Raw genomic sequence first — 12,249 nt, forward strand, 5'->3', positions numbered from 1 at the left:
CTATGAGGTCTTGTCCTCATCACCCTTTTGATCTGCTCACCCTGATGTTCAGTGTCAGTGGTTAAGAGCCCTGTTGATTACCCTTCCATGGCTTGTTTGTCGATGTTGATATGACCCCTCTTGACTAAAGCCCTACCCATATATGTTTGAGCCCCCTTGTTGGCATGTTTACTTTATGCATGTTTGTTTTGTATGGTGTGATCTTCTCCCCATAGGATTGCTAGGCTTTGTATAGTCTTCCGTTTGCATGTCAATTAAGGTAGCGCGGTTCCTTCGTCTAGGACTGCCCTTTTGCATGGGCATCCCTAAAACACAAACAACTCTTTGATTTTTCTTCTCCTAAGAACACGTTTACTCCTTCTACTACAGGTGAGTAAGTCTCCAAAGGTCGAGCATCCGGTAGATTGCATAGTAACGTCGTTCGCCCAAAACACAACCAACCCCGTAGTTAGCCGAACTACGTTTTGCTCTGATTCTCATTCCCGATGAGATACGTAGGCATAAGACGCGATGTCTTACCGAGCACACATCCCCTAACCCATTGATCACACTAAAATTTACGTATTTTCGACTCCGATTTCACATGCATTATAGCTGTTTTATTATCATTTTGTTGTGTTATTGGTATGTTTTCCTTTTTTTCAGGTTTTCACTTTAATCGGAGCCCCGATCGAGAAAAGGAGCGAAAAAGAGCCAAAAACCCTAAAATTCAGCATTTTGCTCTTATGGCCTACCCAATGGCGGGCGCCACAGATCAAGCCATGACGTGTCAAATTCAACTTCCATCAACTCCCACGTTTTCCCACTACTTCCACTAAGGCGCCCCATATTGTGCTTGTGGCGGGCGCCATGGCCTTGTGGCGGGCGCCACAAGAGGAAAAACGGTTCCCTCCTATTTTCAAGTTGAAGGGCATCCAAGTCATTTCCATCTTTTTACTTGCCTATAAATAGAAACGCGAATTCACTTTTACAATCATCCAAACTTAGAGCAGAGGCAAACTCAGAAGCAACTTTGTTTCACTTAGGCATATATTCAATATTTTATAGTGGTAATCGCTTCGCATTGGAGTGTTACCACAATCGTGTAATCAAGTCTGTGATAGAGTCTGTAATCGAGTTTGGAGCACTTTGGAAGAAAGGTAATCCTGCCGCCATTTTCTTTTCCGCATTGCAATTTACTCAGCCCTCCGATTGGAGCAGGTTTTTATTTCTTGTATTTACTTTATTTATTTCCCGCACTCGCCTTTATTTTATTTATTTCCCGCACTCGCCTTTACTTTATTTATTTCCCGCACTCGCCTTTACTTTATTTATTTCCCGCACTCACTTTTACTTTATTTATTTCTCGCACTCGCTTTAAATTATTTATTTCCTCGCACTCGCTTTACTTTATTTATTTCCTCCCACTCGCTTTACTTTTATTTATTTCCTCGCACTCGCTTTAAATTATTTACTTTCCGCACTCGCACTACTTTTATTTACTTTCCGCACTCGCACTACTTTTATTTATTTTAATGCACTTTTATTTTACCATGTCTAGCTAAATTTATAAGGTTAGAATGTAAGAATCATAATTGAACCGATAATCCGTACAATTGTTCGTAGAAACACTTAAGGGCTATTTTAACTTTCAAATTAAGTTTTCCCGCACTTCAATTCCGTTGGGTAAGATCGAAAGCCGTCCAACGTCTTTTTAAACTTAATTGTTTTTAACTATTTCAAAATCAGCGAAAGCGCTTTGTTTAGTTCATTAGGAAATTTTAACATTAAGAAGAAAAGAGATTTTAAAACTATTTTCGGACGCGTTTATAAGTTTAGAGTCTGGTTCGTAAGAACCTCTTTTGGTTAAGAAATCCAGGTTATAATACTTTTCAACTTAGTCAAGATACTATATTTCTTAAAAATAGGTTTACTACTCTAACGCAATGCGCGCCTTTTTATAAGTGACAATAAGAGGGTTTGATTAGGGAGTACAACTCGGTTCTGAATACGCAAAAGCGACAGTTCCTGTTAAATTAGTTCTTTTCAAAGTAGGAAACATTGCCCATAAGTAGCTCTACTAGCAAGTACTTGGATTATCAATTAATTACGTGAATTACATTCGACCCTGTCTTTATTAATTAATCTTTATTCAACACTTTACTTTTCATTGCACATTAAAAAAAACACCTATTTTGATTGCCTTTGATAAACACCATAACAATAGATAAAGATAGATTGACACTTGGTCTCTGTGGATTCGACAATCTTTTATATTACTCTGACGCGTTCGTACACTTGCGAAAATACCGCATCAAGTTTTTGGCACCGTTGTCGGAGACCAATTTCGTCAAATTTCATTTTCCTGTTGTTATATCGTTTAGACTTAGGCTATTTCCCACCGGTCAATGCGAAGAACTCGCAGCACCGGAAGTTTAAGCTTAGTTTACCCTCTGGCGGAACCTGAACGTTACGCTCGTGCACTTTTATTCTTTCATAGAATTAAGAGAGTTATGGCCGAAGATCACAACCAAAGACCTCTTAAGGATTTCGCTCAACCATCTAACAAAGAACCTAGTTCTAGTATAGTAAACCCAACCATACCAGCTAATAATTTTGAACTTAAACCATCCCTGTTGTAACTAGTGCAACAGAGACAATTCACGGGTCTCTCTACCGAGAACCCTAACCAGCATTTAAAAATATTTCTTCAATTAGCAGATACTTTTAAAACCAATGGAGCTTCTCCTGAGGCAATACGTTTAAGATTATTCCCTTTTTCCCTCAGAGATAAAGCCCTATCATGGTTAGATTCCCTTCCACCCAATTCCATTACGACTTGGGATAACCTTAGAAGAGTTTTTCTTGCTAGATATTTTCCCCCGGGTAAAACCGCCGTTCTACGAAACCATATAACTAGATTTACCCAAAACCAAGGAGAATCGTTGTTCGAAGCTTGGGAGAGATATAAAGAGTTGTTACGAGCATGCCCACATCATGGCTTAGAAAATTGGTTAATCATTCAAACCTACTATAATGGACTTCATTACAACACAAAGATGACCATCGACGCTGCCGCAGGCGGTGCTCTGATGAACAAACCTTATCCTGAAGCTAGTGCCCTCATCGAAGATATGGCTCAAAACCATCAATCATGGGGAGTCGAACGAGCGACAGTTGAGAAGAAGGAAGCCCAAGGAGGAGTGCATGAACTAAGCTCTATAGACATGATGCAAGCTAAAATGGACGCATTAGCCCTCAAGGTCGAGCATATGTGCATAAACCCGAATACTGTAGCCGCAGTTTCGTCGGATTGTGAGATATGTGGAACCAAAGGACACCAATCTGCAGAATGCAGTCTATTAAACGAAACCCACTCTGAGCAAGTGAATTACACCCAAGGGAACCCATACTCGAATACCTATAACCCTGGATGGAGGAATCACCCGAACTTCTCCTATAAAAACAAAAACCCTATTCAAAATAATGCACCTCTGAGACCTAGTTATCAAGCCCCTGGATCAAATCAACCTATGCAACCTATGCCACCAAAGCCGAGCCTTGAAAAAATTATGGAAAATTTTATCACCGCTCAAACCCAACAAAACAAGGAGTTCATGAACCAAAACATTCATGTTAACGAATTGATTACTCGGTTAGGAACCAAGGTTGACCAAATAGTTACTCATACCAAAATGCTTGAAACCCAGATCTCTCAGGTAGCTTTAAACCAAGCCCCTCAGACTACTCCTGGAGGATAATTCCCTGGACAACCTCAACAAAATCCGAGAGGACAAGCCAATGCCATTACCCTACGAAGTGGGAACGCTTATGATGAGCCACCAAACCCAAGATTGAGTGAACCCGAAACTTCTAAGGAATGTACCAAACCCCCGGACAAAGTAAAGGAACCAGAGGAATCTGAAAACCAGGAAGGTCGAGATAAAGGAGAAGAACCTAAAGATAAAACTTACGTACCACCCCCGCCGTATAAACCACCTATACCATATCCGCAAAGACTTAAACAAACCCATATCAATAAACAGTATCAAAAATTTATTAAAGTTATAGAAAAACTTCATATAGAAATCTCTTTCACAGAAGCCATCACCCAAATACCTTCTTATGCAAAGTTTCTTAAAGACATCCTTACCAACAAACGTAGACTTGACGATCCGAAGCCTTTGGAATGTAATGCTATTTCCGAGGACAAATTAGCAAAGAAAGATAAAGATCCTGGAAATTTCTCCATTCCTTGCCTTTTGGGCAATCATGTCATCGAAAAAGCTTTTCTAGACTTAGGAGCTAGTGTTAGTTTAATGCCTCTAGCGGTTTGTGAGAGATTAAACTTAGGAGAATTACAACCCACTAAGATGTCACTTCAGTTAGCCGATAGATCTGTTAAATATCCGATAGGCATTTTAGAAGATGTCCCTGTTAGGATAGGTCAGTTATTTATCCCTACTGATTTTGTTGTCATGGACATCAAAGAGGACAATGATATACCAATCCTTCTAGGTAGACCATTCTTATCGACTGCAGAAGCCATAATAGATGTCAAGAAAGGAAAGTTGACGTTTGAGGTAGGCGACGAGAAAATAGAATTTATACTTTGGAAATTTCTTATGGCACCTGTGATGGGAGACTCGTGTTATGCCTTAGATATCATTGATGAATGTGTTAGAGAATTAGAACAAAAATAAATTATAAAATCAATTAAGTTACCATCAACCCCCATAAAGGAAGATGATGACTTTAAAGAACCTTACATCGATGATAACCTTTACGAATGTTTATCCCTTACCCCAGATCCTATGCCATGCCCTAAGAAACCAACCTTAGAACTTAAGGAACTTCCTAAGAACCTGAGATATGAGTTCCTCGGTGAAAAGATGAACCGTCCAGTTATAGTTAGTGCTACCTTGAGCCAAGAGGAAACGAACCAACTTTTAGACGTTTTACGAAGATATCCCTCAGCCTTAGGATATAATATCTCTGACCTGAAAGGTATAAGCCCATCTGTATGCATGCATCGGATTTCGCTCGAAGAAGATTCAAAACCCTCTAGGGAACATCAGAGAAGAATAAACCCTATAATGAGTGATGTTGTTAAAAAGGAAGTTCTTAAGTTCCTTGAGGCAGGTATAATCTACCAGATCTTGGATAGTAAGTGGGTGAGCCTTGTGCATGTAGTACCTAAAAAGGGAGGCATCACAGTCGTGCAAAACGATAAAGGCGAACATGTAGCAAAACGTTTAGAAGGAGGATGGCGGATGTGTATAGATTATAGAAAATTAAATAAAGCAACTAGGAAGGACCATTTCCCTTTACCATTTATAGACCAGATGTTGGAGCGTCTAGCCAGACACTCTTACTTCTGCTATCTAGATGGATACTCTGGATTCTTCCAAATACCTATTCACCCCGAAGATCAAGAAAAAACTACCTTTACATTCCCTTATGGAACCTTTGCCTACAGACGAATGTCGTTCGGCCTCTGTAACGCTCCAGCTACTTTCCAATGCTGTATGATGTCAATCTTTGCAGATTACCTAGATGGTATCATGGAAGTGTTTATGGATGATTTCTCGGTTTGCGGATTTGATTTCCACAATTGTCTTGCTAACCTTGAGAAAATCCTGGAGAGATGCGTGGAGGTGAACCTCGTGCTAAATTGGGAAAAATGTCATTTCATGGTAACCGAAGGAATAGTTTTAGGACATATAGTTTCCGAAAAAGGTATAGAGGTAGATAAAGCTAAAATAGAAGTTATAGAAAACCTAAAACAACCAAAAACCATCAGAGAAGTCCAAAGCTTTCTTGGACACACTGGATTCTACCGGCGTTTTATTAAGGACTTCTCCAAAATAACCAAACCTTTAACCGGACTTTTAATGAAAGATGCTGAATTCATTTTCGACGAAAAATGTAATGACGCATTTAATCTTTTAAAGCAAGCATTAGTATCTGCACCCATTATGAAACCACCTGATTGGTCTGAACCTTTTGAGATAATGTGCGATGCTAGTGATTATGCAGTTGGAGCCGTTCTAGGACAAAGGAAAGATAAAAAATTACATGCCATTTATTATGCAAGTAGAACCCTAGATGCTGCCCAGCTTAACTATGCAACAACTGAAAAAGAATTACTCGCTGTAGTTTTCGCTATAGACAAATTTAGATCTTATCTAGTAGGAGCAAAAATTATTGTTTACACCGATCATGCTGCCATTCGTTACCTATTAAGTAAAAAAGATGCCAAGCCCAGGTTACTCCGATGGATTCTATTACTACAAGAGTTTGATTTAGACATAAGAGATAAAAAAAAAGGCACTGAAAATGTAGTAGCCGGTCACCTTTCTAGGCTAGAACATCTAAAACCTGAACTAGTACCCATAAATGATAATTTCGCCTATGATAGACTGATCGCTAGAGTAGAAACCATTGAAGACAATAACCTAGATACTTATGAGCACCCCCAAAATTCCTTAGCAATAAGTAACGTACCCTGGTATGCAGATTTCGTTAATTACCTAGATGCTGATATAGTACCCCCTGATCTTGACTACCACCGCAAGAAGAAATTCTTCCACGATGTGAGAAACTTCTATTGGGACGAACCGCTCCTTTTCAAAAGGGGTAAAGATCGCATTTTTCGCCGTTGCGTTCCAGAAGAAGAGGTAAATAGTATTATCGAGCATTGTCATTCTACACCCTATGGTGGACATGCGAGCACCTCTAAGACATACGCCAAGATTCTTCAAGCTGGCCTATTCTGGCTTACCATGTGGCGTGATGTCTATGCTTGCATTGTCAAATGTGATAGATGCCAACGCACTGGAAACATTCAGGAAGTAGAACTCTTTGACGTATGAGGTATAGATTTCATGGGACCTTTTCCACCATCCTTAGGAAACATGTATATCTTAGTAGCCGTAGACTATGTGTCTAAGTGGATTGAAGCTATAGCTGCACCCACAAACGACACTAGGGTAGTAATCAAATTATTTAAAAACTATATATTCCCTAGATTTGGAACACCACGTTTAGTCATAAGCGATGGAGGATCACACTTTATATCGAGAATATTTGACAAACTTTTAAGAAAATATGGAGTTAGGCATAGAGTAGCAACACCGTACCACCCACAAACTAGTGGCCAAGTAGAAGTATCTAATAGGGGGATAAAACAAATCCTAGAGAAAACTGTTTCTATTTCTAGGAGAGACTGGTCTCAGAAGCTTCAAGAAGCATTATGGGCCTATAGAACCGCTTTCAAAACCCCTATAGGAACTACTCCTTACCAACTAGTCTATGGAAAATCTTGTCACTTAGCATTCGAATTAGAGCATAAGGCCTATTGGGCCATTAAAACTTTGAATTTAGACTACCTAGCCACTGGAGAAAAGCGTACCCTAGACATTCATAAATTAGAAGAGCTTAGGCAATCTGCCTACGAGAATGCAAAAACATATAAAGAGAGGACAAAAGCCTATCACGACAAAAGAATAGTAAAGAAAAACTTCAATATAGGCGATTTTGTTCTCCTTTTCAACACTAGGTTGCGATTCTTCCCTGGAAAGCTACGTTCAAGATGGACTGGTCCTTTCGAAGTATCCAAGATTCTGAGATCCGGAGCCGTAGAAATCAAGAACGACACCTGTAGTCCATTCATTGTAAATGGACAAAGACTGAAGCTCTACGAAGCAGGAGACATTCCAGCATACTACTCGAGCCACACCTTGATTGATCCACCAATACCTACTACTACAGGTGTATAAATTCTAATCGTCAAGCTATTGACGTTAAACAAGCGCTGCGTGGGAGGCAACCCATGGTTTTTCTTTCATTTTACCTTTTCGCATTTATTTAATTTTATTTTTATTTTATTTTATCATATTTTGCATTAAGACTAAGATTTGAATGGTTTGTATTTTCAGGATCACTTTCTTAACTTTTACCAGGATGCAGGATTTTGATGACATGCATGTGGCCTATAGAGATAATGCTCAGAGGGAGCGTTACATCGCTTTGTATCAGCGCCTTATGGCACCCACACATTATCCTGACCAGTAATGTATGGAGGCACTAGGTATCGAGCCTAGTATCCGATTCCTTAACCACCAGCTTCACTGGGACGAGTTTGCTGATGATTTGAGTAACACATATAGGAACCTGACTTTGGAGTTCCTGAGTTCATTCGACTATGACCCATACTCTGGACCAGATGGGTATGCTGCTTTCAGGCTTTTCGGGGTTGAGTACTCCTTCAGCCAGAAAGAGTTCGGCGACTTATTGGGTTTCCAGACTACTCCTGATGCTATCCCGGAGACACCTATGGGATATTTCCTGGGTAAGGAAGTGGAGAAGTTTTGGAGACACCTGTGGGATATTTCCATCTATGCAGTTGTCTCATGTCATACATAACCCCGCCTTTAGATACTTTCAGATGATATTAGCACATTCCTTCCTGGGAAGACCGGATGCATAGGCACTACTGAGTGAAGAGGAGATCTTCCTATTATTTTGTGCATCCCAGTCTCGCCCAGTAGCATGTGGGAACTTTTTATTAGACAATCTCAGCGGTATCTTCAGATCCACCGAAGGAGTCATCCATGTTGGTGGAATCATCACACAGATTGTTGTCGCTTTAGGTCTGTCTCGCAAGCTGTTGCATCTTCGGACCTACTGTGGATACACTACCATGGACATCGATTTCTGTTTGACCAGAGGATTGATGAGGAGAGCCTCTTTCCACCTGTAAGACCCCAATTTTGTCCCTAAGATCCCCCATGGCATCATATCATTTCATTGCATAGCCTTAAGGATCTTTGAGTATCTTGCCTTCCTTACCTTTAGGTGGGATATCCATGTGAGTGGTTTTGGATCACCAGGCATTGCTTGCATTGTATATCATTGCTTTTCTTGTTTAATCATTAACTAAAAGCACCAAAAATATGTCATCTAACATTTGTTTTGCAGTCTAAGTAACCACAGGTCAAGGCAATTCAAGGTTTTCTTTTGAGCAAGAGCAGATGGTATTTTCTTGGTATGAGTACCACATGGTATTATCTTGAGCTTATATAGTCTAGAGGTTCATTTTGAAGCAAATTCCCCAAGAGGTTGAATCCCAAATTCATCAGGCATTGCCCAGGTCATCTGAGGCCCAATACAATCAACTGTACAGTCAATTGAAAGCTTTGAGGTTGGGGAATTGATCTTAACATCCTCATTCATGTTCAAACAAGGCCTATTCATCATGTCAAACATCCATATTGAAGATTTTGAGGTCAAGTCAAAAGTTTCCCAAAATGGAAAGTGACCTATAATTTCAAGTTTCCAAAAATAGCAAGTTTTTGGTTCACATTCAACTCAACTTTCCAACATCAAAGAAGCTTCAAATGAATTTTTGTCCAATATGAAAGTTGAAGATCTCTCTCTCCCATTTCCAAAAATTCCAAGATCATGAGCATCTGATGAATGGTTGAGGAGATATGGCCAAATGATTGCAATGTGTACATGGAAGTTCAACAAGCCATAACTTTTGATCCACAACTCCAAAATGAGTCCCTCTTTTTGCATTATGCTTGTCATGACCTATAATTTCCAAATCCAACATTGCATTGCATAAAATTTACTCATATGATCATTTGCCCATGCATGTTCATTTTGGAGGGGAAGTTGGAAATTCAAATTTGGTGCATCATATGGACAAAATTCCAACTCCATCTTGCTTATGAGCTGATTTTAAGTGAAATTACACCTCCATATAGCACTGTTCACGTGCTCATTCACCATGCATAGGTGTTTTCACTAATTTTGCCATGCACCTCATTCTCATTAATCTTCCATTAACCATTGCTTAATCAAATTTTCAGAGTGATTAGGAGATAGTATAAAGCCTTAATCATAACAGAAATTTCAGAAGAATCACATTCTAGATCTAGATTTTTCACTTCCCTCTCAAATTTCTCTCTCTTCAATTTTCAAAATTCTGCATCTAATTCATCAAAATTCTTGTAGAATCGTGTTCATCATGTGTCATTGAGTAGGATTTGGCAATTGATTTGGAGAATTCGAGCCAGAATCAAGCTGCACAAGCTCAAGAACATGAAGATGGAAGTTGTAATTTGATCAAGATCCAAGCCTTTCCAAGCTTCAATTCATACATACAGCTTCAAGTCATCAATATAGGAGTGGATCTGGATCGTTTGAGCACTTGAATCACTTGTTTCCTCATTCTGCTCTTCAAGAGGTACACTAGCCGCTTAAGCTCATTATTTGAGTTTTGCTTTGCTTGTGGTTGGCATACCACTTAGGTAATTTCTCTAACTCCATGTAGTCTGGAAGCCCTGTCGTTTCTGTTTGGCAGGCATTTGGCTGAAGTCCTCCTTAAGAGACAATGTCTGTGATTGTTTATAATTGTGCAATCAATCCCCTGCTATTTAGTCGAGTCTTTCATTATGCTCGCACTACGTGCTGATGCATTTGAATAAACACCCAAAATCTTGTATAGAGTCAGTCATGTGGAATAGGGTCCCTCATTCTGGATCCCTACACCTTCTTTGATTCAAGCTCACCTAGGCCCGGGTTAAGAGCTATGAGGTCTAACCCTCATTACCTTTCATTTGCTCACCCTGACGGTCAATGTCAGTGGTTAAGAGCCTCATTACCCATACCTTTGGCTTGTTTGTCGAGGTTGATATGACCCCTTGACTAAAGCCCGACTTGTTTATCGAGGTTGATATGACCCCTTGACTAAAGCCCAACTTTGTCTGAGCCTCTTGATTGTGTATAGAGTGTGCTAATTGATTGGTGTGATTGCTTGTGTTTGCTTTTGCATATTATTTTGCATATTGTTTTTGCATTTGTTATTTACTTTGTTTGAGGAGTCAGATGTAAGACCATTGATTGGCTATCTGTTTCCTGTTCCTTTTGGGGAGCTGGATATAAGACCATTTATTGGCACTCCATTTCCTTTCCTGTTGTGTTTTGTGGAGCTAGATGTAAGACCATTGATTGGCTATCTGTTTCCTATTTGTGTTTTGTGGAGCTAGATGTAAGACCATTGATTGGCTATCTGTTTCCTATCTGTTTTGTTTTGTGGAGTCAGATGTAAGACCATTGATTGGCTATCTGTTTCCTATTTGTTTTGTTTTGTGGAGTCAGATGTAAGACCATTGATTGGCTATCTGTTTCCTATCCGTTTGGTTCTGTGGAGTTAGATGTAAGACCATTGATTGGCTATCTGTTTCTCGTTTGTTTTGGAGTTGGATGTAAGACCATTGATTGGCACTCCATTTCCATTTTTGTTGCTCTCTCTCTTATGAGACCCTCGCTTATTTGCTTATTGCTTTGTGTTGCCTAATTCCAAAGGAACTTACTTGAATCATTTCTATGATTTTGAGAAAGCAATCCTATTTGTGGCTTTGTCCCTTAACCTTCGCCCTCTTTTGCATGCTTAACCTTGATCCATAGCCGAAACCAGAAAACTTTTGTGCAAATATTTTCACTTGTTTTCAAAACTAGAAACCTAGGCCTTAGGCCTTTGATTTTCAAACTTCATTTTCACAATACTTCTTCTGAATTGAACTTTAAATGTCAACTTTGACTACCTTTGTGAATACTTCTAATTGGTTAATTCCACTCACTCAATTGCTTTTTGTGGCCTTGTCCACTCTCTTAATCAAGTTTTCATGCATTAGCCATAGATCTGAATTATCTTAGTGGTTGATGTGAATCTCACCTTTTGTCCTTAGTGATTGAATTGTAAGACTTCCATGCTTATTATAGGGCATAATCCCTCACTAGCGTGTTGAAGTTGTTCTCACATGGTGGACTTGTGGTTGTATAGGTTGAGTGTTCTCCCTTTGATAATGAAAGACCTTAAGGCTTTTGTTTAAAATCAATTCACTCATTTGTTTTGAAATCTTTTAGCCGAACTACGGCGTTTTAATCCTTATCTTTCATGAAAAGGTACGTAGGCAATGGGTTCATCCATCCAAACACAAAAATAATAAATTTGTACATTCTTCTCTTATCCTTTCAATCGTGTTTGCACAAAAATATTTCATAAACAAATAATTTTTACAACAAGTTGTGAAAAGAGGTTCCCTAGGAGTACCTAGGATGTTGTGGGTGCCTAACACCTTCCCACAACATAATTACCCCCTTACCCAGATCTCTGACCCCTTTTGCTAGTTTTGTTTGTAAAACTTTATAGGCTTTTCTTCGCTTTCTAGCCATTCCTTTGGATAAATAGAAGTGCGG

General features: G+C 39.4%; 1 non-coding gene across 1 annotated transcript; it reads right to left on the reverse strand.

The window, feature by feature from the left end:
- Positions 1–2,876: 2,876 nt before the first annotated feature.
- On the reverse strand, positions 2,877–2,983 carry LOC127098883 (small nucleolar RNA R71). The gene has a single exon (XR_007793567.1). It is a non-coding gene; the product is annotated as a small nucleolar RNA R71 (small nucleolar RNA).
- Between the last annotated feature and the right edge of the window lie 9,266 nt (positions 2,984–12,249).

This window comes from Lathyrus oleraceus, chromosome 6 (assembly GCF_024323335.1).
Source record: "Lathyrus oleraceus cultivar Zhongwan6 chromosome 6, CAAS_Psat_ZW6_1.0, whole genome shotgun sequence".
NCBI classification, from domain to species: Eukaryota; Viridiplantae; Streptophyta; class Magnoliopsida; order Fabales; family Fabaceae; genus Lathyrus; species Lathyrus oleraceus.